The sequence below is a fragment of the Pinus tabuliformis genome, chromosome 6 (assembly GCF_031772625.1).
Source record: "Pinus tabuliformis cultivar Carrire ecotype Pingquan chromosome 6, CPIR1, whole genome shotgun sequence".
Taxonomy (NCBI): Eukaryota; Viridiplantae; Streptophyta; class Pinopsida; order Pinales; family Pinaceae; genus Pinus; species Pinus tabuliformis.
The window spans coordinates 1,030,885,513-1,030,913,181 of record NC_142292.1 but is presented as its reverse complement, the minus strand read 5'-3'; positions in this window follow the sequence as shown (position 1 = coordinate 1,030,913,181).

Genomic DNA, 27,669 nt, shown 5'->3' with positions numbered 1-27,669 from the left:
TGACAATAAATAAATATCAAAATTGAATTTAATCACCAAATAACACTAAGGGACTTCAAATTTGAATTTTAATTACTCCTTAGGAAATAAATTTAATGTGATAAATAAAGAAATGAAACTAAATCAAAGGGTTAAAGTTTTAAGATTTTAATGGGCCATAGGCCACATTAAAATATTTAATGTAAAAGTGCAAATTCCTTTAATTTAATTCCTTAGTCACCAAAATCAAATTGTTTTTAGAATTTTCAAAATGTTTTAATTTTTTTTTTTTAGATTTTAAAATTATTTAGATTTTTTATTTTTAGAATTTTTTATATTTTTTTTAAGTTTTTAGAAAAAAATTTATGCTTATAGAAGTTTTTTATATTTTTTAATTTTTTTATGATTTTTAAAATCAAAATCAAAATAAAAAAAGGTGAAATGAAATGAAATTAAAAACTAAAGAGGAAATCAAAATCAAATCTAATAAAACCAAATAAAAAACCAATTAAAACAAATCCAAATGAGGCAATAAAAATTAAAATCAAATTGAAATTCAAAATGAAAAAGAAAAAAAACTATTATACAAACTCTAGACTAATGCATACATAATACAAGAAAAAAAGAAAAGGTCGAATAATTAAATGAAAATAACCCTAATCATAAAAAAAAATATAAACAAATGAATCTTAACAAAGAAAAATTGAATGCATAAAAAAGGGAATGCCTAACCCTAACACATCAAAACATACAAAACAAAAGAAAAGTGAAGGAGAAATGGTATTCTCTATTGTGTGTAGGATGGTGATAGGAGAGCAGCTTAAATGTGGAGTAGCATAGGCAGCGTAATGATGGAGGGAGAGATAAAGAAGCTCGGATGAGCTTAGGCAGTGATGGGGATTTTACGGAGGCCAAGGAGAAAGAAGAGGATGATGGACACACGTTTGGAACTGTGGACAGAGCGAGATGGGTATGAGGGTTAGCAGTGATGAGGAGAGGTCGAAGCGGGTTAGCAATGGATGGAGGCTGCGGGTTGGCAGTTTGAGGCCACACGTAGAAGGTTGAGAAAGGAGAGGAGATGAGAAAATGGAGAGGAGTTTTGAAGGTGCAGAGAGCTGGGCAAGTTTATGAAGGATGTGAGGGAGGAGGAGCTCATGTGGAGAGCAACGAGAGGAGATGAGGGAAAGGGAAGCAAGGAGCAGGGAGCTCAGGTATGGATGCAGATTTGTAGGTGATAGTAGAAATGGAAGGACACAGAGATGAGGGGAAAGCCCAAAACATAGATAGAGAGAAACCCAACAAAAAACACAGCAGAAAGCAGTAGTTGAAGAACCTAAAAAAATAAATTCCAGAAACCCTTGATTAAAATGTTATACTTCTACCTCAAATTTATCAATGAAACCCTTAAAAGGAATTAAACCCTTGGACTGCAAAATGTCTGAATAATATCCCTGGAAAACGATTTTGATGAACCCCAAAGATCTAAATACCCTCCAGGGCCTAGATCTGGACTGTATACAGATTTCTTCCTCAGATTTGTAACTGCAAGGCAACAAAAGACACTCAAACGATATATATAATGATAAAACTAAAACCCAGGAAATCCAAAAATAATTTACAGATCTATGTACAAGATTGGTAGATCTATCAGATCTAAGGAGTATGAGTCCAAATCCACTCCCAAATCTAATAATATAAGGCTCTCAATAGCCAGATCTATCAATTTCGCACATAAAAATTAATTTTTTAAATTTTAAAGGAGGTTCTTAGCTCAAAACCCTTCATGCATCACCAATAGAAATCTTATGTTAATCCCGGGACCAAATCAAGCTGGGCTCTTCAGAAAACATGGATCAGGATTTAGCTGGTCCAACTAAAAACTTCCCCGAACACTCGATGATCTAAAAAAAATCAAGATTTTCCTGCAAAACTCAATCTAGGCATCAAAATAGAGTGAGAAAATGGTAATAAAATTCATATAAATAGATATACATGTTGTTACATTAACAATTTTAATTATCACTTAAATCCCAACAACTAAGCAAGATACCTGTACTCAAATCACTCTTTAGAAGCTAACATCAATGGCTAAAAAAAAATTACACATGAAAAACAACACATCTTATAGTATTTCCATGAAGAGTAACACTGACGAAGATTAACCCCAAAGTATTTCTTTATTATTCATAAAAAGATTACACGAGAGTTTTTGCTTAGCAAACAACTCAAAGGTTGGATGATTTGATTGACAAATGATTTCCTATTTAAAGATAAATCCTCCAATGACTAGTTTGAGTGATCCTCATCAAAGCAATCTCAACCGTTTATGAGGAGCAAAATTTCTTTTAATCTCATCCGCCAAAATTTTGAATTCTTGAGGAAATTCGAATATTTTAATTAAATACATTTTAATTAACTCAAAAATAAAACTTGGAGTTAATTTCCTCACAAATTTGACTTTGACTTAACACCCAGGGACCAAAGACTTAAAATTTAGAAAAATAATTAATTTACCTTAGTCCTGGGACCTTTTAAAAGTTGAATTTTAAGGACTGACAAATTTTTCCTTTGGAGAATTTAAATTTACCTAGGACCTAGAATTAATTAAATTTATGACTTAGGATTTTAATTAATTTTTGGCGAGAAAATTTAATTAATTAACCTATGAGGGGATAAATTATTTTCCAACCCTCAAGACACTTTACATCATGATTTTCATATTTTTTACATCTTAAGGGGGAAAACCCATTTGTAAAAGACATTCATAGACTACCCATTTCTACAACACAAATATAATCTAGTAGACCAAGCAATTTCTAATAAAATAACCTAAGAAAATATATAAGATTTTTCCCAAATCACTTTTACATAAACTCGATCTAGAACACTAGGACTCGCTTAAGGTCCAAGTGACAAAATCCACTCCGGATTTTGGGTAAGACTAAAGGAAAACTCTGCCAACCATCTGAAAATAAATTGCTGAGACAAGAAACCTCACACAATGTAGATTCTCACTATAAAAGGAGGTTTACCTAGGAAATTACATATATGACACAGATCTGTTGAGATTATTTATATCATATCCATGCAGAATGCATTTATATTATAACATAATGATTAGGCTGATGATGATAGTTGCATGACTCGGACACATCAATCAAGAGATATCGCTTTTGTGAAAAAAGGGGATGTACTACTATGGGTTGTTGACACATAGTGGTCAACACACCCATCTTGTACAAGTGTCCCGCAATAATAGAGAAATTGGTCGTTGCACTACTAATTCCTACTTATGTTGGATTGTATATCCTTTCGGTGCCATCCCCATAGTCAAGAAGTGAATAATGTCTGCAAAATCAATATTCGCTATGTGCACCACAAGGAACTGCACATCTAGTACCCCTTCCTCTAGATTATTAGGCTCCTCTCCTATCTCGATCCTCGACAGATGGTCAAGTCCTGCATTTAAACTTCCTAGCCTCATAATGACTTCAAAGTCATGCTCCTAGAATAATAGCAACCATATGCAGATCTTCACCCCCAACACAAGCTTATTGACCAAGTATTTCAAGGCAGAATGATCTATATACATCTTGAAATTTCCACCTAACAGATAATGCCTGAATTTCTTCAATGCGTACACCATGGCCAATCCTTCATGCTCAGTCATTGAATAATTCTTCTCAGCCTTTGATAATTTCATATTGGCAAAGGTTATATGATGGTCCATTTCTCCTTCACTGGCCTATGTTCGCATTGCACCCAATACAATGCAAGAGGCATCTACATGTACAAGAAACTCCTTTTTCCAATCATGGAATACCAAAATCGGTGCAGTGACAATCTTTTCTTTTAACACATCTAAGCTACATTGGCATTCTTCGTCCCAACAGAATGTTGCATCCTTCTTTAGCAATTTCTCCATGGGAGTAGTAATTTTAGCATAATCTTTGATAAATTTTCTATAGTATCTCGTATGTCCCAGTGTCATGCGCAGATGTTTGGCGGTCCTCGGGGCCTCCAAATTTGCAATTACTGCAATCTTTGTAGGGTCCACCATTAATCCTTGGTTGCACACCATGTGACCCAGCAATATCCAAAAGGGAACATAGAATATGCATTTATTCAAATTCAACGTGATCTGGTATCTATGACAGGCATCCAACATCAAGTGTAGACTTGCTACATGGCACTTCACTATTCCAAACACTGTCCAATTGTCAAAGTATACTTACATGAACTTATGAATGAACTCCTTGAACACTGCTATGACTACATGAGAAAATATTGCAAGCACATTCTTAAGCCCAAACGACATCACAGTGTATTTAAAACAACCCCATTTAGTCATGAAGGTCATTTTTCTCCTATCCTCTGGCACGATCTTAATTTGATGATACCCAGAAAACTCGTCAATAAAGGAATAGGCATCCTATCCTCCAACATTGTCTAACACTTCATATGTAAATGGTCTCAGAAACGGGTCATGAACACACACATCATTAAGCTTCCACAGATCTATGAAAATACTTATTTCACCTTTTTGTTTGTTCTCCTGAACCACCATCAGGCTCCCCAATCAAATTCTTCAACTAGTTCTATGATGCCTTCATCCAGCACCTTATCCATCTATTGGCGAACCTTCTCCTTGTATTTAGGATTAAGGTGATACGACCTCTGTTTAATAGGCTTCACGTCCAACTTCAAAGTGATCTTCATAATGCCCAAATCGCCAACTATGCCATTCAAATTTGAAAACTTAGTAGGGAAGATATCCTGGTATTCGTGGAGCAACTCAGCAACTTTATCCACGGTAGCGTCATCCCAATAATCTCCAATATTTGCAAACTTTGGTTCTACTTCAGTGACAACGTTTACTTGCTTTGTCTTCAATGACGCGGTGATATCCTGGTTGTCTACTTATGGGCCTTCGACTTTGCAATGCCCTTCTTCCTCTTAAATATTAATGTTTCTTGATATTCATCTTCTTCTTTAGTAGTCACATTATAGAATTCCAACGCATGGCACAATTGGGTGCTCTAATCTGATTGGGTCCATTCCATAGGTTGCATCAGCATTCTGAAGATAATCGCCTTAATCTCTTGTAGTGCTTCATCGATGCTTGCGAAGCCATATTCAAAGCTGCAAGTCAATAAGAATCCTTCCCTCAATATATCCCACTTCATCGTTCCATGGCGGAGCTCCATTTCCAAATACCAGTTCACGAGAATTATATCCAAAGTATGGAAAAATATGTGTACCCATTCTGGTTGCGGTTCCATTCCCGATGCTTTAGTCCATTTCTCTAGGTGATTGTGCGGATCATCCCTTCAATTATATTTCTCAGTTATTATGTTGTTGACATGCCCAAACGACAAGTTCATCTTTCTTCTATAATCTCACCATCCAACAAATTTATCCTTATGTGTTCTGCACCATCATGCATGTGCAGCGCGTAGTGCCAACTCTAATGCTTGGAACCAGTGATCCTCAGGGAATTCTCACTCAAATTCATCCAAAAGAAGATCTACATCGGTTAAACCATCATAATAGGGTAATTTCCTTACCTTCAATGAAACACAATGTATTGACTTCATCATCATATTACATCACAGTGTAGACACTTCATGTGAGCGATTTTGCTAATGCTCCAACTCTATGTCTGAATCAAAGGTGTAGGAACTCTCCTGGTCCCATGCAATTCATCCATATGTCATCGGATTGATCCAGTCCTAGTCTTGCACTATTAGTTTGTAGATTTGATCCAGTTCATCATCACTTTCCTCATAATTGTGGACTGTTTCAGTATATCGCGCCCCTTCTACAGTGTCTAACAATACTACAACCCAAAGTGATTTTCTTTCAAATGAAATTGTCCTCTTCTTCAAATTGATGACCCCATTCATATCAATGGCCTAGTAAATTCCTAGGAGTGCGAGGTATGGCTTACTGTCTTTGATGATTTATATAACCTCAAAGTTGGCCATCATGCTTGCACCTTCTATATCAACTATTACTCCATATAATCATCCCATGGGGATGATTTTCTACTGGTTCGCTATTTTGAGCTGAATCAGAGACCACTACAACATAGGTCTCCCCATTCTTTCCCATGTTTGTTTTGGTAATACATTCACATCGGACCCTAGATCCAAGATGACCTGGTCCATCTCATAATAACCTATCTGTGCGGAGAGCCTCATCTTGCACCCTGTTCATGCCTTATGTTTGCTAATTTTTTTGACCACCCAGTGTCTATTAGGGACCTTCTCTTTATTGGTGCATTTTTTTATTAATTCATGCAAGCCTTCCACAACTTTGCTATTGTGTAGGATTTTTATGCAGGTCTCCAAAAACATAGTGAGTACAGAGGAATCAACCTTTGCATGTGCACTGGTTTCTTGCACATTGCCCTGAATTCCTGAGGTGGATGCCTCAACGACGCTTTTCTTTGCTTCCATAAAAGTTCCATTAGTGTGATTTAGATCAAAGCTCGCTTCTTTCTCTAGTGATTTTTGGACCCATCCTCCTTCTTGAGGCTATTTACCCTTATCATTTCCAGTCGTTATTCCACTTCTCACCACTATATTCATGCTTTGATTCTCCTTGCTAGGCTTAGCTATCATCATCTATAAATTCTGTGTAGGCTGCTAAGGCTGCCCTTTCTTCTCTTGAATTTTATTTATCAGCACAGGGAACTCTTCTATAGTATGGTCAAACTAACTGTAGTATTGACATCACAGGCGTGTCTTATTCTGACATTCTCGCGCATAGTGCCCTGGTTGTCCACGGTTGTAGAAGATAATCTGATTGCGACCTCTACCAGGTCCTCCTCCTCCTCGGCTATTTCCTTGACCCTAATAACCCCTATGCACTCCTCCGCTACCTTGATTTGGAGGATGAGTTTCTGCTTGCATTTGATATGTAGGTTTTATTTCCATCATCAACTCATAGCTTCAACAGTGGCGCTCATCGTGGCCCACAAATTTGCAAAAGTTACAGAATAACTGTTGGGGTGTTTGAATAAACATTTGAAGTAAATGAAAATTATCTGAAACATGTTGTCCAACAACTTGACAAATAATACAACCCCCATGCATGACCCTGTTAATGCTTTTGGATTCAAGGCAATCGGCACCCCTCCTATAATATAATTAGCATATTGGATAGTGGTATTTATCGTGCCCATGGATTTTACACTTCAAACACCTGACTTCCGCACACACTTTTGGTTTAGTCTCATTGTCTTTCTTAAACTATGTAATTATAGGTGTAGGCTTTGTCACTGAGAGTGGATCTATTGTACCCCCAAGGTCACATCCTGAATAGGTGATGCATGAAACCTCATCACGATTTCCAAGGCTTTCACCTGGGTTCCTATCTTTTGTTGTGATATGGAAATTATCAGGTGGGGCAGAAGTGAAGCTATAAACCATTCACGATGCTGACTATCAGTGAGTTGCATGTTAGTTTCTCGAATCTGACACTTCAACCTTTGATCTAATTCCCAAGGTGTCTCATCAACCCTCATCATGATTTCTTTGAATCTAACTACTGACTGTGAGTCATACTTAGGCTTACTAAACTCCTTGTTTAAAGTGGCCTTAGTCTCTACTAGCGATGCAAGAGGATTATCATAACAATACTTAATATACCAATTTATCCCGTGATCCTAGAAAAGGGTAACAAACTATGACTTCTTTATATTTTCATCAGTAATTTGTTGCATTGTCCATACAACATTCACAACAATCCAAAACTTTTATGTATCTTCACTCCCTATGCCCTTGAAGATTGGCAACTTCACCGCGTTCGACATGTTGAATGGTGTTAAAGAGAGAGTCCATACAGGTTGCTAGAATTTTTATTTTTGTGGAAAAACCTGTGAACAGTTTTGAAACCAACGTTTCGGACTAGCTTAGTGAGTCCATCATCAGGGCAAAACATTGGTTTCAAAACTGTTCACAATTTTTTCCACAAAAATAAAAATGTTGAATGGTGATGGTCGAGGTGGAGGTGTGGGCGAAGGTGTATGCGGCGGAGGTGGGGGTGGAGGTGGAGTGGAAGGATGATTTGCTTGAGGAATCCCCTAAGTGATTAGATGAAAAACACTTTGCGGTGGGGTCTATTCTGCGCCTTCTTCATCACTTAAACTAGGTCCAATCAATTGACTATACTATGGTCATGATCCTTCGTGATTTCTAAAGAGTCATCCACTTCGTGTAGCTCCACACATCAAGGAAATGGAATAATTCGTTTTTCACATAACAACATTTTAATCCAAGTATTCAATGATCTTAAATACTTACCTCACGGTCCTTTGCAACGTTGTCACTCTACTTTGTTGTAGCTGACTGATTTATCAACTACAAATTCTATAACAAATCCTCCCAGAATCCGATTGAGCCAATGATCAACAACCCACGTGATCTTGTTTTCAGAAGCTTCTAATCGTTGGACTAATTTTGGAGTCCACACTATAGAACTATTGAAATTCCACCTTCCATGACTGTCTGTTAATTTAGCTAACCACTCATACAGTTCAAGGGGAAAAGTGCAAAAGAATATCTCATGTATCTTCGTATACAGATATTTGTTCAAACACTCTTCCTTCGACAGGCATGGATTCTTGTTTTCTTGCGCTGCAAACTCATGAATATTCTGACCCAACCACTTTTCAATTTCTTTCTTGGTCAGATTCCAATCATGAAACATCACACATCTCTTTTAAGAAGATCATGGTCCCAACAACAAAAACATTTGTTGGCTTAGGGGGTCCTGACCTAGGTTCAAAGTTATTTGTGCCAACCAACAAAACCCTACACTACCTAAATCTCAAGAATATCATCCTGGCTTTTAGGATACCCCACACTCATTCAGATACATCTCAATAGAGAAATCCATCTATATCTAACCCAGAAAAGTTAATTTTCAGGAGAGTTTGGAAGAGAAAAAACTAGCTACTCATGCCACTGTCTCCTCATTTCTTGAAGCCTCCTCGTCCATCTCTTAGCATGCCATTATTCATTTCTTGGAATTTACTCCTAGAGTCTTAACCTATCTTTCTGATCTGATACATAATATCTTTCCCTCAGAAATTAAGGAAGAATAGGTTTCAATTAATACTCCTTCCTTCTTGTTTCTGCCTCCCCTTGAGATCAAAAAGGGAAAATCCATCCTCACTGATAGTCATACTCATCACATAAGAAATTCCACCAGTCTTAGTCCATCTACTCTTCCAACGGTTGTCATAGTGCAAAGAACTCTGATAAATTTAGCGCCACCTCTATTAGTACAGATGGTGGTCCCAGGATTCCTACTAAACAAGTATGATCCATTAAACTTTCCTCAACCTCTGAGTTCCATGCCTCAAGACTACCTTAAACTATTACGTATATTCAATTGAGAGGATGAGACCTCTGCATAGAGACATATAGATATTTTATGTGCATTTGCAGAGAATCTAAATGTTGAGCACTTAGATGTAGTATTGAGGCTGTTTGTCTAATTCCTTGATGGAGAAGAAAAAAAGTGGTTTAGATATTTACCAGATTCTTCCATTGCTACTTGGGAGAAGCTGGAGAATTCCTTTACACAAAAGTGGGGGGAAAAGAGAGATCACAAATATATCCTCATAGAGTTTAATTCTATAAAGAAAAAACTAGATGAGGACATCTCAGAATTTATAAGGAGGTTTAATAAGAAATACAACAACCTGCCCATTGAAATTAGACCCCCCAAGCTGCTACCCGGGTAGTCTTTATGGGGGGCTTTTGCATCTGAGTTTGGTTTTACACTAAGGGAGAGGAATTCTTGCACATTGGATCAGCTCTAAATTGATTCCCTCGAGGCAAGATTGGTCATAGGGAAAAGAAGGAAGGAAAAGAAGAAGTGTCTTCCTCTCATCAAGCAAGAGAATCACAGGAATTTTTTTTATAATAAATGGATAAGTTAATAAAAATATTATCACATAAACTGGTTAAGCTTGAACTAGAAAACAGAAGCCTCCCCAGATAGAATGCCCAGGGCCCTAATTAAGGCTTTAATCCCTAGTACTGAAGACAACCATTATAGATACTACAAAGAGAAAGGAAATAATAGCTTAACCATATTCCCCCCCCATTGTATATAGAGGATGACCCAAATGAGAAGTCACAAGACACTCACGAAATTCAGGGGAACTTATACTCTTCTTTCTCAAAAGAAGAGTGAGAAATAAAAAGTCATCACGAAGAGGGTCATGATATGGATGCAACAGTGAATGATGGAGGCATAGGTGACTATTGTAAATAGCTTGAAGATTTTGATGAGCCCCAATTTTTGGTACAATTTGGGCTCATTTGGCCTACTTGCTTTGCTCAAACCATTCATCTTTTATTGCTTATGCATTCATTTCTTGGTTTATTCGTGTTGTTTGTAGGAAGAAGGGTAGGCATTCTATCTACGTGACTAATACATGATGATTTCAGGTTTTTGGCATTAAAAGGGAGCAAAGACCACGAAAAAGGAGACAAGGAGACAGTAAGGTGGCACTGCTGGTTTTTAGGAGAGGATGTCCACAGTCTTGGGGACCTTCCTCGTGATTCCCACCATAGCTCCGAGCTCCAACCAATCTCCCCACCGACCTTAGAGGCAGCCAACCGTTCTACAGGAACAACAATTACAACTGTTCTACAGGATCAGCAGTTTAACCTTCAGTTGGACAGCCGAGCTCCAAAAATCAAGGAAACCTGTTGGATTATCATTTTGCATAAATACTGAGGTCGTAGCCTTTGATAGAAGCTTTTTGAACTTTTGCATTACTATTGTAATTTCGAAGTACGAGCTACAGCTCGGTGTTGGTTCTTTTTGTAAGCCAGTTTTGGCATGACATCAGATTCTTGGTTATGAATAAAGGCAGGCAGATTTTGATCTCATTCTGAGTTTCTAAGGGAGCTATAGCTCTCAGGTTAGGGCCCAACCTGAGAGCAATAGACCTCCTCTATGTTGTAATGTTATTTGCCTTTTGTTCCAGCACTTCGTTTCTTTACATTGACATGCAATTCGAATTTACAGTCTGCTGATTTAGTTTTTATGAGATTGAATAGGATTAGTTTATGGTGAATTTGCTTCCAGTTGCTTAGGTTAGAAGAGGATAGTTATAATTCATTGGAGCTCTAGAAAAAGGTTGAAAGGACCTCACTGCCATCTCTGTTAGGGATTGGGGTGTAGTCTGAACCAACCACCAAAACCAAACGCAGTCTTTTACTTCCATGCAAGCTGCAACATAGCCATTTTCATTGAAGATCCATCCATGCACTTTTGATATTGAACCATACTTCTACATTTTTCATTCCATGCATGGTTTCTTTTCTCGGTTTTACATTGCTATTCATAGGTTTAATGGCACAGGTATCATAGGTTAATGAATTCTCGTTGTTGGTGCAATACATAAGTCATTTGTTTCATTTACACTGCTCCATATCATTCCACTTCCTTCTTCTTCTTCTCGACCTCTCCTCAAGCCACCTACTCGACCTCTGTCCAGCTCGTTTACCTTCCAACTCATCCATTGCCACGTAGCTTCATCTTTTTGACCTTTCATTGCTGCCATCCTTCTATACACCAACCAACTCCGTGCACTCTCTCTCCATCTTATTTCTCTGCCCCTGAGTCATCACAAGTTCCATCTCCACCTTACCTATCCACTCAAACCATTCCATCCCTTCACCATCACCCAAAACTTCCACTTACAGCACATCCTGTAGAAGGTAGCAGACTTCCTGTAGAAATTCCTTAGTTTCCTATAGGATCCCCTGCAGACATCCTGTAGGAGCCTGCAAACTTGGTTGCCGAGCATTCGAATGTTGTAGACTTCTGTGGACCAATGCTAGGGACCCTCTGGGACCTCTCCTAGCCATCCTGACCTTGCCCATGCTTTCCTTCCATTTGAACCGCTCCTGCAAAGTCAAACCCTAATCAAAAGCATCATCACAATAAATCCAACCACTTAATGAAAAAATAAAAAAACATGTCTTTTTAGATGCAAGTAGCTTAGATGCATGTATTTCAGCTCACTGCAAGTAATGGCATCATTGGTAGAATTTTCATTCACAGTTTTGCATTGTAAAGGCCTAGCTAGTCAAATTAGGGTTTACTAGGGTTTTCATGCTTTGTTGGCTTTCAGTTTCTTTCTGAAAGTAGATTAGCCTCCTTTGAGATAGCTTTCGTCCATCACTCATAAAGCTTCTTCTGTGAGCATATAGAAGTTGGCTTGAGCCCTAGCGGACTTGTGCCAGCTGACCAAGTGACAGCTGCGATAAGGGCTAGTACTTGTGCATACAGCACCGTCGCTTCCAAGTTTGTACGAACTACCGGGTTGATAAAATTAGAGATAGGAAGCTCCAGGAGTTGTAGCATTATTGCTACAATACTAGAGCCCACCATCTTTTTGGCACCATTGCCGGGGAAGCGTCAGAGTATTGGTGATTGTCGCTTTTCTTCTATTTTCCACTACAATCTTCTGCTAAGTAGTTTATTTCATTTCCATTCTGCAAAAGTAGCATAGACATTTACTGCTTTCATAGATTAGCATTTCCTTCTTTCATAGATTAGCATTTCTTGCTTTCATAGATTAGCATTTCCTGCTTTCATAGATTAGCATTTCCTGCTTTCATAGATTAGCCTTTCATTTTTGCAATTTCATTTGAGCACAGTAGATTAGTTCTTTCCTGCTTTCAGTTTAATTCTGCATCTTTATAGTTAGTTGTAGATCAATCTGTTTCAGTTTTGCAGGTACAAAAGAAAAAGCAAAAACAATAAAAAAGAAAGTCTTTTCCCTTTCATGCCTCGTAGGAACCGAGATAGATCAGGCAAATTCCTACCAAACACCCCCACCACATCACTGAGTCACCCTTCTCTCTTCTTTGGTGACAGTGACCCAGAAGAACCTATAGGTGAACATCCAGAGATATACAAAGATCCTATAGTAGAAGAAGAGTTAGAGACCACTCCATATGAAGCTATGGCTGACAATAGAAGAGAAGATGAGAGGATAGAAGGTGCCTTCCCCATTCGAGAGTCCAATGGAGAAATGAAAATGAAGAACATTAGCCCCTCCGCCTTACCTCACTTCCATGGACTGACTACTGAAGATCCTGATACCTTCCTGTTTGAGTTTTCTGTCCTTTGTAGAACCTATGACTATACTGAAGATGAGAAAAAGCTGAAACTCTCCCCTTCAACTCTTAACGATGCAGCATTACGCTGGTTCATGGGCTTACCTGGGAATAGTATCACCACTTGGGCTCAGATGCAGCAAGCTTTCATCACCAAGTACAGGGATTATTGTAGGTCTAAGGAAACCAAGGGAGAAATCTTTAGGATGACCATGGGAAATGATGAGTCCTTAGAGGATTTTGAGGAGAGGTTCCAACTAAGCTATAAGCGGGCCAGGTGCACACTTGACCCTAAATCCCTCAAGTTGGTCCTGCTCCGAGGAGTCCCTGAAGACCTCTTAGATACCCTTCACATGTTAGTTGGGGGGGACATTTACCAACTGCCTTATGAGGACATCAAAACTGTGTTTAGAAACCACTCCAGGGCAGCTCGGAAACGAGGTAGAGGAAACCTCCCCTCAACTACTGTCCCTTTCTCAAAACATGAGCTTGCAAATCAATTATAAGATCTCAAGAGTGAGGTGAGATAGACCATTGCCATGCAGCTGGACACATTCAGAATCCAGCAGAAGAAAGAATAAGATGAGAGAGCCTTGGATGTCTTCTGCCCTAGGTGCACAAGGAGACACCCTAAGAACAAATGCCCATTGCATTCGGTTGAAGTATGTTTCGTTTGTGAGGAGGACCATCCCACAAATCAGTGTCCAACCTTACCTGGGTTTAAAGCCATGTACCAAGGGACAGAAGCTCCCACTGAACCTCTCTATTACCTCAACCAAAGGATGCCACAAGGATCTAGACCTTATCAGCAGGGGATGCAAGGGGCACCTCAAGCTTATTACAGCCCCAACCAATCGACTCCTATGCCTTCCTGGGGTCCCCATGCTCATCCTTCATGGTCCATGCCTCCTCCATGGTCTTATCCACCACAGTACCCCACTCAACCTACTTCTCATTCATATCATTCACATGCCCAGCCACAGCCTCAATGGAATGCACCTTAGTCGGGGTGGAGGCCCCAATACAACACTCCTCCTGCCATCTTGCCTCCACCACCAGTTCAACCTCAGCCATTACCTCCTGCTCCTCCAAGGCAACCTCAAATGCCTGCTCAACCGAACCTGAACCCCAACAATAGACAGGCCCAGCAGGTATACACTGGGGAAACCTCATGCCCTACCTATGCTGTGGAGAGCCAAGAGATCAATCTTCGATCTGGAAAGACTCTACCAGATCGCCAACCTCCTCCCCCAGAGGATGAGGAAGATAAACAGGAAAGTGAACCAAAGGCTATTCCACCCTTTCCTGAGAGACTAACAGCCACCACACAACCCAACCCAGAGGTTGATGAGCTTCTGGGTGAGCTCAAGCAGTTGTGTGTAAAAATACCACTTCTCCAAGCCATCAAGGATGTGCCAATATACAACAAACTGGTTAAGGAAAAGTGCTTCAAACACCCAGGCAGGCAGAAGAAAGATGCTTCAACCATTAATGTCATAAGACAACTGTCTGACCTGATGCTAGGACAAGTCATCTGCCCAAAGTACTTAGATCCTGGAAGTCCTGTAGTAGATGTCCACATCAATGGCACCATCATACCTCACACCTTGATTGATCTGGGGGCTGCCATTAATGTGATGACCAGGGATACCATGCTCAAACTCAATCTTCAGGGTTCCTTGAGGAAGACCTCGACAGTACTGCAATTAGCAGATCGCTCCACCGTGACTCCCGAAGGGATTGTGGAGGATGTCTTGGTCTCTATTGACTCTTGGGAATACCCTGCAGACTTCCTGGTTCTGCAAGCAAAGGCAAAGCTTACTGGATATCCTCTCATTTTGGGAAGGCCTTGGTTAGCTACTGCAGATGCTTACATAAGTTGTTGTGCAGGAAACATGACCATAAAAAATGGTCCCCTGTCCAAGCAGCTAGTCCTATACCCTCCTGCCCAACCCTCCTTAGAGCATGACTTACCTCTCTGGTTGGAAGAAGGAGAGGAAGACGAGGTGTACTCAGCACCTCTGTGCACCTTAGATACCACTAGAAGAGACCCCCCAACCAAGGATGACTTGATCGAGACCTTGATCCAGAATCCACCTTCCAGTGCACTACCCTTAGAGAAATTGGTGGAGGATGCCCAAGCTAGCACCTTAGTGGATCTTTGTACAACCAACCCTGTTACTTCCAGAATCAAGAATGTGGAGTTCGGCCCTGAGAAAGCATTGAAGATCAGCTCCTCCCTATCTCCTTCCCAGGAAAAGGAGCTGTGTAGTCTGTTGGCCAACCACCTAGATGCTTTTGCTTGGAGCTATAAGGAAATGAAAGGAGTCCATCCTTCGGTCTGTACCCATCATATATACATCAAAGAGGATTGTAAACCGGTTAGGCAACCCCAGAGGAGAATGAATCCAGCTCTTAAGGACATTGTCAAGGAAGAATTGCAAAAACTGTTGGATGCAGGATTCATCTACCCCATCTCAGATAGTGAATGGGTGTCCCCTCTGGTGTTGGTTCCCAAGAAAAATGGGAAATGGAGAATCTGTGTCGACTATCGAGAACTGAACAAAGCTACCACGAAAGACCATTTCCCTCTACCTTTCATAGATCAAGTGTTGGATGGACTGGCAGGAAAGAAGTTCTTCTCTTTCCTGGATGGGTTTAGCGGGTACAACCAAATCCAAATCAGCCCGGAAGACCAAGATAAGACCACCTTCACTTGTCCTTGGGGTACCTTTTCCTACCGAGTTCTTCCCTTTGGGCTATGCAATGCTCCTGCTACCTTCCAGAGAGCTGTCTTGAGCATCTTCTCGGAGCTGGTCCATGATGCAGTGGAAATCTATATGGATGACTTTACTCCTTATGGGGCAAACTTCCAGGAAGCATTGTCCAATCTGGGAAAAGTCCTAACCAAATGCATTGAGATGAACTTGTCCCTTAGTCCTGAAAAATGTGAATTCCTAATGACTGAAGGGACCGTGCTAGGCCATACCATTTCTTGCCAAGGGTTGCAGGTGGATCCTAACAAAATTGCTCTCATCAAGAGGGGTCCACCTCCTCAAAAGGTAAGGGATGTCCGGAGTTTCTTGGGATTAGCAGGATATTACCGGAGATTCATTAAAGATTTCAGCAAGCTAGCCTCGCCATTGTTTGGCCTGTTGGCAAAAGATGTGGAGTTTAATTGGACTGACGATTGTCAGAGGGCTTTAAATGAATTGAAGGACAAGTTGGTATCAGCCCCAATCCTGAGAGGTCCAAACTGGGCCCTACCTTTCCACATCCACACTGATGCCTCGAACAAAGCCATAGGTGCAGCTTTAGGACAGGTTGAGCAAAAACTTCCATATGCCATTTACTTTGTTAGCAAAAACTTGTCCAAAGCTGAGCTGAATTACACTGTAACCGAGAAAGAATTTTTGGCTGTGGTCCATGCACTAAACAAGTTCCGACATTATATTACTGGTTACCAGACCTTTGTACATACAGACCATGCTGCAATTAGATATTTAATGAATAAACCAGATGTGAATGCTCGTATTATTAGATGGTTACTTTTATTGCAGCAGTTTGATTTGACCATTGTTGACAAACCGGGTAGAGAAAATGTTGTTGCTGACTTTTTATCTAGATTGGATTTGTCTGCAGATGAGGATGGAACAGTGGATGACCAGATGCCCGATGAACATCTGTTTGCTATTTCAGTATTCTCTCCATGGTTTGCTGATATAGCAAACTACCTTGTTTCAGCACAGTTCCCTCCGCACCTATCTTCCAGAGAGAAGAGCAGAATCATCAGAAAAAGTGCCTCATTTACTTGGATCGGGGGCAATCTGTTCAAGCTTGGCCCCGATCAGATCTTAAGGCGTTGTGTAAGGGAGGAGGAAGTCTTTGATATCCTCCTCACTTGTCATGATGGGCCTTGTGGAGGACATTTTGCAGCAAAGAGAACTGCCTTCAAGATCCTGCAGGCAGGCTACTATTGGCCCACACTTCATCAAGATGTCAGAGGATATGTCAGCCAGTGTGACCAATGCCAAAGAATGGGGAAACCGACCCAAAGGGATGAGATGCATCTCCAACCTCAAGTGACTCTTGAGCCATTTGAGAAGTGGGGCATGGACTTTGTGGGCCTAATCAGCCCTCCTTCGAGGCAAAGGTCTTACATCATTGTGTGTACTGACTATTTGACAAAGTGGGCAGAGACCAAAGCAATCAAAGCAGCAACAGAAGAAAAGGTGGCCGAGTTCCTGAGAGAAAACATCTTCTATAAGTTTGGCTATCCAAGAGAGCTGGTCACCGATCAAGGGAGCCAGTTCACATCCAACCTAGTTGAAGATCTACTAGCTCATCACAAGATCAAGCATAGGACTTCCACCCCCTATCACCCTCAAGCAAATGGGCAGGTGGAAGTCACCAATAGAGCATTAGAAGGGATCTTGACTAAGGTGGTGAGCAGTAGCAGAAAGGACTGGGCAGATCGCCTGGTTGAAGCCACATGGGCTTACAACACCACTTGGAAGACCACCACCGGCTTCACACCTTATGAGCTGGTCTATGCGAAGAAAGCTTTGCTGTCCATTGAGTTTGAATACAACACTTTGAGGATGGCAGCTCAGCTGGACCTAGATCTCAGCCATGCACAACAAGAAAGGCTATTGCAGCTGAATGGCCTAGATGAGCACCGAATGCAGGTCCTCCTTCACTCAGAAGTGGTTCAACTTCAGAGAAAGGTGTGGCATGACCAACATCTCGATGACAAGCAATTTCAGCCGGGAGATTGGGCTTTGTTGTATGACTCCAGATACAAAGATTTCAAGGGGAAGCTGAGAACCAGATGGCTAGGACCATATGCAGTGGAAAAATGCCATGACAATGGATCTGTCCTTATTCGAACCATTGATGAGGAAGCCATTCCCATGCTTGTCAATGGGCATCGATTGAAGATCTACAGGAGACCTCTCTCAAGACAAGAGTTCATCAAAACTATGGAGAAATCTGTATTGGTCATAGAGAAGGGTTTTGCCTCTGCTTTGGGCATACCCTGAAGGATTTAAAAAAAAAAAAAAAAAATAATAATAACAATAATAATAATAATAAAGATCCTTGGGTGAAAACCTCTCTGAGGCGCCCAAGGCAGGTGGTAGGGGTGAAAACCTCATTGAGGCGCCCCTATTGTCTTTAAAAAAAAAAGGAAAAGGTTTGAAAAAGATCCTTGAGTGAAAACCTCTCTGAGGCGCTCAGGGCAGATGGCACGGGTGAAAACCTCTTTGAGGCGCCCCTGTTATCTTTCAAAAAAAAAAAAGAGAAAAAAAGAAAAAAAAGAAAAAACAATAAGCAAAATATGGTAAAATTGCATGAAGGTTGCAGATGTTCTATGGAGGAGAGGAAGCCTCTCAACTCAAAGCCAAGGGTCCTTATCATGCTGTCAAGGGACCTCACCAGCACCTCCTCCAAGGATACCCATGTTTTTTCAAGGTATGTGCAATTTTATCATGGTTTGAATCTTCTACAGGAAGATGCAGTCTTTCTACAGGAAGACGCAGATTTTCTACAGGAAAGTGCAGACTTTCTACAGGAAGCCCGAACTTTCTACAGGAAGCTCTGTGTTCTACAGGAAACTTCCTGTAGAAGTTTGGGATGGCCCAGAATTCATTTTAAAAGGAGATCTAGCGACTAAGGATCGGTTTGGACGCATGCAAGCCTCTGTTGGCACCCTTGCACATTGCTGTTACCGTGCTCCACCATCCTTGTCGACATGCAACCAAGTTCCCTGCACCAGCAAAGCAGATCGATGAGTTCTCGTGGGAAAAGCCATTTTCAAAGATAAAAAAGTGCTGAGATCTCATACCACAGGCATCAGAAGCTCCGGGAGCGTGATCGAAAGGCCAGATCCTCCGTCGTGCAGCATGCACCCAAGGAGGAAGAACTGTTACGAGACACACCACGGGAATCCTGTAACAGTTAAACCTGCTAGAGTGGATACCATTCACAGCACCGCCATCTGCAATGAAATGCGGGCGCATGCAACCAAAGCATCCACTCCATCGTCGGCAGCCTGTAACCGTGAGCCTCCGGGTCTGTGTAAGTTCACATGTAGCAGGTAGATCCACTCACCATCGTCCAAAAACTGGAAAAATCGTGTGCAGCCACGCAGGTAAGTGTCTCGACCCTTCCTTCCATCAAATCGCATGAATTTTACTTTGAATTGTTTGCACAGCGTAAAAGTGAATGGTTGAGCGGCCGTATGGCCAGTCGACTGGCCACGTCGGCTAGTTATGGTATAGTTGGATGTTTGGGTGGCGGCCACGACAAAGAGAATGAGCAGCACACACGTGAGAACACTCCCGTCGGAAGCAATGAGTTTAACAGAAAGAGGCGGCGGAAGATCTGTGGAAATGGATGCGGCAGCAAGTGAATACGCAGGCGAATGATGGATGACGTCGCCCAACGGTCCGGCGGGGACAGCTCACCCCCCGCGCCACAGATTGCGCTGATTCAAAATCTAATCAGCTAGATTGTGCGCATGCATTTATCAACCACCACTTCAAACTCGAGTGGCTATTCTGATCTCTTCTGCACTTTGATACGCCGAGCTTTTGGCTACCAGAACGCCGGTGAAGCACACCTCGAGCGCAGGCCAACTACAGTCCTCCCCGAAATTTGTGCACTGCTCCTACAGGAACACAGTTTCTACAGGAACGCAGTCTCTACAGGGACGCAGTTCTACAGGAAGGCGGGTTCCCCACGTAAAAAAGGTGGCAGAAAAAGGTAACCCTGAAACTCTTCATGCAATTGGTTTTCAAAGGTGGCAGGATCATCGTCCATAGTCTGGTCATAAAGATATCGGTGAAATTGTTGTTTGCTGTGCCTATACTGTCGTTCTATAGGATGTCAGTGTAATTAGACTGTGTTGAGATCCGCAGGGATAAATTTTGTGGATTATGTGCATGCTCTGTCTCAATAGACCAAATCTCTTTCGCACTTGCCACCTTTAGTTAAAACAACCGTGTTCATCATGCTAGGTGGGTTTATAAGACGGGAACCCACTGATTCAACCAAATTAAGGGAAAACCAGGAAGTGGCAGAACTCTTCACACGGGTTCAATGGATATCTTTTTGTGATAAATTGCAGGGTTACGATGATGAAGTGGCCGAAGAATTTCTGCAAGCTCTAAGGCCGAAATCCAAAACACTGGCTATAGTAACCTTCAGGGGCCTAAGCCTCAAGCTCACCCCACAGTATATCAGTCGGATTACAGAACGTCCTATGGGTTTGCCGTGGGATAAGGAAGAAAGAAAGCTAAGCCAGCAGGCAAAGAAAGAATTCTTTCCACCTAAGGAGGAATTCTCGGAGGACAAAAATGGGGTGCGAAGAACGAGTCTGTTGCCACCATGGAATGAAGTCAGTTTGCAAATCATGAAATATATAACTTGTGAAGGCCGTTTTAGCATCGTGTATGCATATCACTTTCGGTTGCTCACTGAATTGAGGCACCGGATTGATCTTCCTGTAGAACAAAAACTGAGCATCCCTTATTTCCTATTGCAGTCTCTAATGGAATGTGCCACAAAGCTAAAAGAGGGCATACCAGATCAGATAGCCCACCATGGGCTGATAAAGCTTCTTGTGGAGGATGCGTTGCATTCATATAAGGTTCCCCTCTCATGGGAATCATTCCGGAATTTGACAAGAGATGGAGACATTAAAATGTTGATTGAAGAAATGGGGTCCTGCAGCAGTGAGGAACAAGAAGCAGTGGCTGAGGAAAAGAGAGAAAAAGGCCAGAAGACCCCGACCACAGTACAGAAGAAGGAACAAAAGAAGAAGCATGAAGAAAAGGATGACAAAGGAAAAGGTGGCACACCCATCTTGTCAGCAAGAGAGAAGAGGTTGAAGAGCAGAATGGACAAAGCTGAGGTAGTCCACGTCAGCCCAAGTACCTCATCAGCACCTGCAACCAAAGAAAAGAGAAAACCCATGTGGCTAAGCAAGAAAAGGTGGTGACACCCGTGTCTACAGGAAAGCAGAAACAGGCTTCTACAGGAAGCCCGAAAACAGAGACAAGGGCTTCTACAGGAAGCCCGAAAATCATTGAGAAACAGGCTTCTACAGGAAGCTTGAAGATAGAGAAAGGGTCTTCTATAGGAAGCCCGAGAGTGGCTAAAACCCGGTCTTCTACAGGAAGCCCAAAATTGGTAAAGAAAGGATCTTCTGCAGAAGGCCCGGAAGTGGGCAAAGCAGGGTCTTCTACAGGAAGCCCGAAATCTCAAAAGAAGGGGCCCTCTACAAGGAGCTCTGAGAAAGCAAAATGCAAGAAAGAGAAGGCTGGTATTCTCGAAAAGGAGGCAGCAACTGTGCTGGCGGCCCTCAGTACACCTCCAAAGCCGAAGGAGAAGAGAGAGAGGGAGACCCCTCTACCATCTGAAGCCAGGAGAAGTAAGAGGATAAACACGGGCAAGTCGCAGCCTCCACCCAGCAGCCAAACCATTTTAGGGGATGTCCCTACTTTGCCCAGTGCAAGAACCCCCTCTAAAACATCAGCCACCCCCGAGAGGGGAAGCCCAAAAATAACTTCCTGGACACGAAAAATAGGCCAATCGCCTTCCGAAGCCCGACTCAAGGAAATGGAAAAGGGGGAAGAAGCATCACCCTCGTCACCACCAGGGGTAGAAAAGGCAGGGCCACCAAAAACAGGAAAGGAGGAGCATGCTCCGGGCTCTAGTTCTCGGCCAAAGACGAGGAGCCAGAGCAAAGTTTCTCAAGGATGAGCAAATAGTTTAGCTGGGGGGTGATGAGGAGCCCCAATTTTTGGTACAATTTGGGCTCATTTGGCCTACTTGCTTTGCTCAAACCATTCATATTTTATTGCTTATGCATTCATTTCTTGGTTTATTCGTGTTGTTTGTAGGAAGAAGGGTAGGCATTCTATCTACGTGACTAATACATGATGATTTCAGGTTTTTGGCATTAAAAGGGAGCAAAGACCACGAAAAAGGAGACAGTAAGGTGGCACTGCTGGTTTTTAGGAGAGGATGTCCACATTCTTGGGGACCTTCCTCGTGATTCCCACCATAGCTCTGAGCTCCAACCAATCTCCCCACCGAGCTTAGAGGTAGCCAACCGTTCTACAGGAACAGGAGTTACAACTGTTCTATAGGATCAGCAGTTTAACCTTCAGTTGGACAGCCGAGCTCCACAAATCAAGGAAACCTATTGGATTATCATTTTGCATAAATACTGAGGCCGTAGCCTTTGATAGAAACTTTTTGAACTTTTGCATTACTATTGTAATTTCGAAGTACGAGCTACAGCTCGGTGTTGGTTCTTTTTGTAAGCCAGTTTTGGCATGACATCAGATTTTTGGTTATGAATAAAGGCAGGCAGATTTTGATCTCATTCTGAGTTTCTAAGGGAGCTATAGCTCTCAGGTTAGGGCCCAACCTGAGAGCAATAAACCTCCTCTGTGTTGTAATGTTATTTGCCTTTCGTTCCAGCACTTCGTTTCTTTACTTTGACATGCAATTCGAATTTACAGTCTGCTGATTTAGTTTTTATGAGATTGAATAGGATTAGTTTATGGTGAATTTGCTTCCAGTTGCTTAGGTTAGAAGAGGATAGTTATAATTCATTGGAGCTCCAGAAAAAGGTTGAGAGGACCTCACTGCCATCTCTGTTAGGGATTGGGGTGTAGTCTGAACCAACCACCAAAACCAAACGCAGTCTTTTACTTCCATGCAAGCTACAACATAGCCATTTTCATTGAAGATCCATCCATGCACTTTTGATATTGAACCATACTTCTACATTTTTCATTCCATGCACGGTTTCTTTTCTCGGTTTTTACATTGCTGTTCATAGGTTTAATGGCACAGGTATCATAGGTGCAATACATAAGTCATTTGTTTCATTTACACTGCTCCATATCATTCCACTTCCGTCTTCTTCTTCTCAACCTCTCCTCAAGCCACCTACTCGACCTTTGTCCAGCTCGTTTACCTTCCAACTCATCCATTGCCACGTAGCTTCATCTTTTTGACCTTTCGTTGCTGCCATCCTTCTATACACCAACCAACTCCGTGCACTCTCTCTCCATCTTATTTCTCTGCCCCTGAGTCATCACAAGTTCCATCTCCACCTTACCTATCCACCCAAACCATTCCATCCCTTCACCATCACCCAAAACTTCCACTTACAGCACATCTTGTAGAAGGTAGCAGACTTCCTGTAGAAATTCCTTAGTTTCCTGTAGGATCCCCTGCAGATATCCTGTAGGAGCCTGCAAACTTGGTTGCCGAGCATATGAACGTTGTAGACTTCTGTGGACCAATGCTAGGGACCCTCTGGGACCTCTCCTAGCCATCCTGACCTTGCCCATGCTTTCCTTCCATTCGAACCGCTCCTGCACAGTCAAACCCTAATCAAAAGCATCATCACAATAAATCCAACCACTTAATGAAAAAATACAAAAACATGTATTTTCAGATGCAAGTAGCTTAGATGCATGTATTTCAGCTCACTGCAAGTAATGGCATCATTGGTAGAAATTTCATTCACAGTTTTGCATTGTAACGGCCTAGCTAGTCAAATTAGGGTTTACTAGGGTTTTCATGCTTTGTTGGCTTTCAGTTTCTTTCTGCAAGTAGATTAGCCTCCTTTGAGGTAGCTTTCGTCCATCACTCATAAAGCTTCTTCTGTGAGCATATAGAAGTTGGCTTGAGCCCTAGCGGACTTGTGCCAGCTGACCAAGTGACAGCTGCGACAAGGGCTAGTACTTGTGCATACAGCACCGTCGCTTCCAAGTTTGTACGAACTACCGGGTTGATAAAATTAGAGATAGGAAGCTCCAGGAGTTGTAGCATTATTGCTACAATACTGGAGCCCACCAGATTTCATGTAGTCCCAGCTACATGGGAAGTATGATCTTAGGTCCTCAAGGAAAAGGTCAAGAGAGAAAGACCAACATGAAGGTGTTTGTCCCCAAGATACCCCTAGATCTTTTGATAAGGGAAAAGGTCCCTTAGCTCCAAATGTGTCAAACATAAAGGACTCTTTAAATCGATATGGCCACAAGCCTCAAGAGAAAAAGAGGAGAAGCTATCGACCCCTTCAAAATAGACCCATGAAAAATAAAGAGAACCAATAGAATCTGGCAACATGGAGAAAGGCCAAACTATTTTCAATCTCCAGAAAGAACTCAAAAAGGTCAAAATCCATGTTCCTTTAACTGAACTCCAGAAAAAACCCACTTATAAAGCCCAAGTCTCCCAGTTTCTACTTCCATCCACCTCAGCACCATCCCATGACTACTTAAATCTTCAAGAAGAAAGGCCTATGGTTGTTTCTAGACTTCATGTCAAAGAGCAATATCCCTCTACCCCACCCTTCTATGTGACCCTTGTAATACATGACCTTTTCCTTCACAACTATACGTTGGATTGAAGACCCTCACATAATTTCATGCCATTAACTATAATGGAGCAACTTGGTTTGCAGATAACTAGACGTTGTAAATACCTTTACTCTTTTGATTCTAAGAGAGTAAAAATCTTGGGAAGGATAAAGGACCTAGTAGTGAACTTTTCTCAGATCCATGTTAAGGGCGTAGTGATGGATATCGTGGTAGCAGATATCCTTGCACGATTTGGCATGCTTTTCTCCAGGTCATGGGGTTCTCAAATCAGAGGTTCCATCAATTTAGATCTGACTTATGCCACCATCCCTACATTTGGGGCAGGGGGGAGGGGGAAGAATAAGATTGTATATAGAGTCAAGGTTCGTAAAAATGGTTACTAAAGCTGAGGGCTTGAAAAATTCTTCTATGTACACGAAATAAAGTGATCTTTCTTGTCTGTTGCTAGAGGAAGATGATATCATTTTAGAAGAAACTCAGGTACACCTAGTGGTCCAATTAGATGATTAGCATAAAACCAAATGCAAAGAATCAAAATTATACTTTGATGGGGATAATTCCATAGAAGTTAATGGAGCAGGGGTGTTGTTAGTATCCCTAGAGGGTGGCTTGATCCTGCTTTCATTTAAATTGGAGTTTGAAGAAACAAATAATATGGTGGAATATGACGCATTACTCCTTGGGTTGCAAACAACAAGGAATATGAATATTGATTGCCTGATAGTATATGGAGACTCCGAGATAGTGGTAAAGTAAATAAAAAATCATTTTCAGACTAAAAATCCTAGATTAAAAGCCCATAGGAATGAGGTGTGGGACTTGATGGACAACTTATTCTTAGCATTCAATGTTCAATTCCTACCTAGGGAAGGGAACAAAATGGTTGATTCCCTTGTTGTAGGTGCAAGCAACTTTGAGCCTCCTCAAAACCCACTTCTCAGGTATGAGGTCGAAGGTAGATACAAAACCTCTATACTCGATAATCTAAAGCATTTCCAGGTATTTGAGGATGAATAGAAGATCAAACACTTTATAGAATTCATTGGAGAATTTTCAAATTCAGCTATTGACCAAGAAGAGGAGAAAATGATAGAAGAAAAGACAATTGCATGGGAAGAAACCATTGCGTGACACAGAGTCTTGAAACTAAAAGGAAATAATATTCCTCGTGGTTTAGTTCCACTCAAAAGGTTGTTCAATAAGAATGATGTAGACTTGAAACCTATAGAACAAGGAATGGATGAACATGTGGAAGACTGCAATATTGGCTCAAAGGATGAACCCCAAATGGTAAAATTATCGAAATATATCCCCTCACAATATAAAAAAAGATATTTAAATCTCTTTAAAGTTTATAAATATGTTTTTGCTTGGTCCTATCATGATTTGAAGATGTTTGATACTAACATTATCCAACATAAGATTCCTCTAAAGAGTGGGATGAAACTCTCTAAACAAAAGCTCTGGCAAATCAATCCTCTCCTTCTCCCATCTATTGAGAAAGAAGCGAGGAATCTTCTGCAAGCCAAAGTCATAGTGCCTCTAAGGTATTATGAGTGGGTGGAAAACATAGTTTTGGTTCGTAAGAAGAATGGAGAAATATGGTTGTGTGTGGATTTTCGGAACCTTAATAGGGCCTCATTAAAAGACAACTACCCACTACCTAATTGTTGGAAATAATACTGAGAGGGGGGGTGAATCAGTATTATCTAGTCAAATATTCCTTTTCCAAAATCAAATGATATACACGACTTCAGTTAATTAAACTCACGTATATATGCAACTATGCATAAGGAAACCCGCGTATACAAAGAAAACTTTTAATTTACTTTATCTTTCTGATGTTGATTGTTAATCTGTGTTTCAGAATCAAATAACCAGTAACCAGAAACAGTAAAACAGAGCTGAAAGACAATCGCACACAAGAACACAAGATATAAGGTGGAAACCCAATATGGGTGAAAACCACCTGCTGCAATTCGTCTCTATCTTCCTTTAAATTAGAAACTTCTTTTACAATGTACTAGTGCATTCCTTTACCAGTACGCAGGCTGCAACCTGCAGAGAGCTACAACCCTCTCTCGTTCTTCAACTTCTCCTGGAAGGGAGCTACAACCCCCTTAGTTCTTGCACTAGCCAAGATACTAGTACGTAGGTGTTGGCCTACAGAAGGCTACAACCTTCTCTTTCTTCCAGGGACCTCATTCCATAAATTTTCAGAGTGGATCCATGAACTTCAATCAAACATCAAGAATTTCTGCATCAAACGATCTCCTTTTCACCAATTAGCATTGTATCAAGTAGACACTTCTCTGACAGCTGTACCCAAATCACAGTAACATCAACTACACACCAAATTCTGAACCCAGAATACTGGAGCAATAAACAGAAGCAGCAAGATCACAACTCTAAATATATACGCTACTTTAATAGCCTGAAACCTGCATGCATACGCTTCTGCATATGGAACAACCTACGTATACGCTGTTTGAATTCACTGAACCAGCATGTATACGCGCCTTCACTTCACTGAACCTGCATACAGATATATAAAGGATAATTCGCTCTTTCAGATATTCAAACACTAATTAACCCAGATTATCAGTTTTATAGATCAAGCAAGCGCCACATATAACAGATCAAAATCATACAAAGATACTATCATTCAAGCTTAAAGATTATAATCCATCAATAGAACTTATCCTTCTCTTTGCACTCAGGTTCCTTCTTCATTCAGATCCAGATCTGCACCATAACCAAATTACCAGTATTCCAGATCTAGCACTTTATCAGATATTTAATAATAATTCAGATGATACTTTGCCACATGATCTCCTTCCTCTTTTATAGTCTTAGGCCTTCCACAATACCACAGTCCAAAACCATAATAAACCAATACCATGGACCCAATACTTGGGATCAATACTTCTGACGAGATACCATGGTCCAAAACCATAGGTTCAAATACCAACAACTAACTACCACTGACCAAAAGTAATTTCTCCAACATATATGTGCTTTTCCTTGCGTGAAAGTGCGTGTATACGCATACGCGCCTTTGTAACGTCTAACCCACGTGTATACACGCCTTAGTCTAGATGAACCTGCGTATATTACATTTCCTT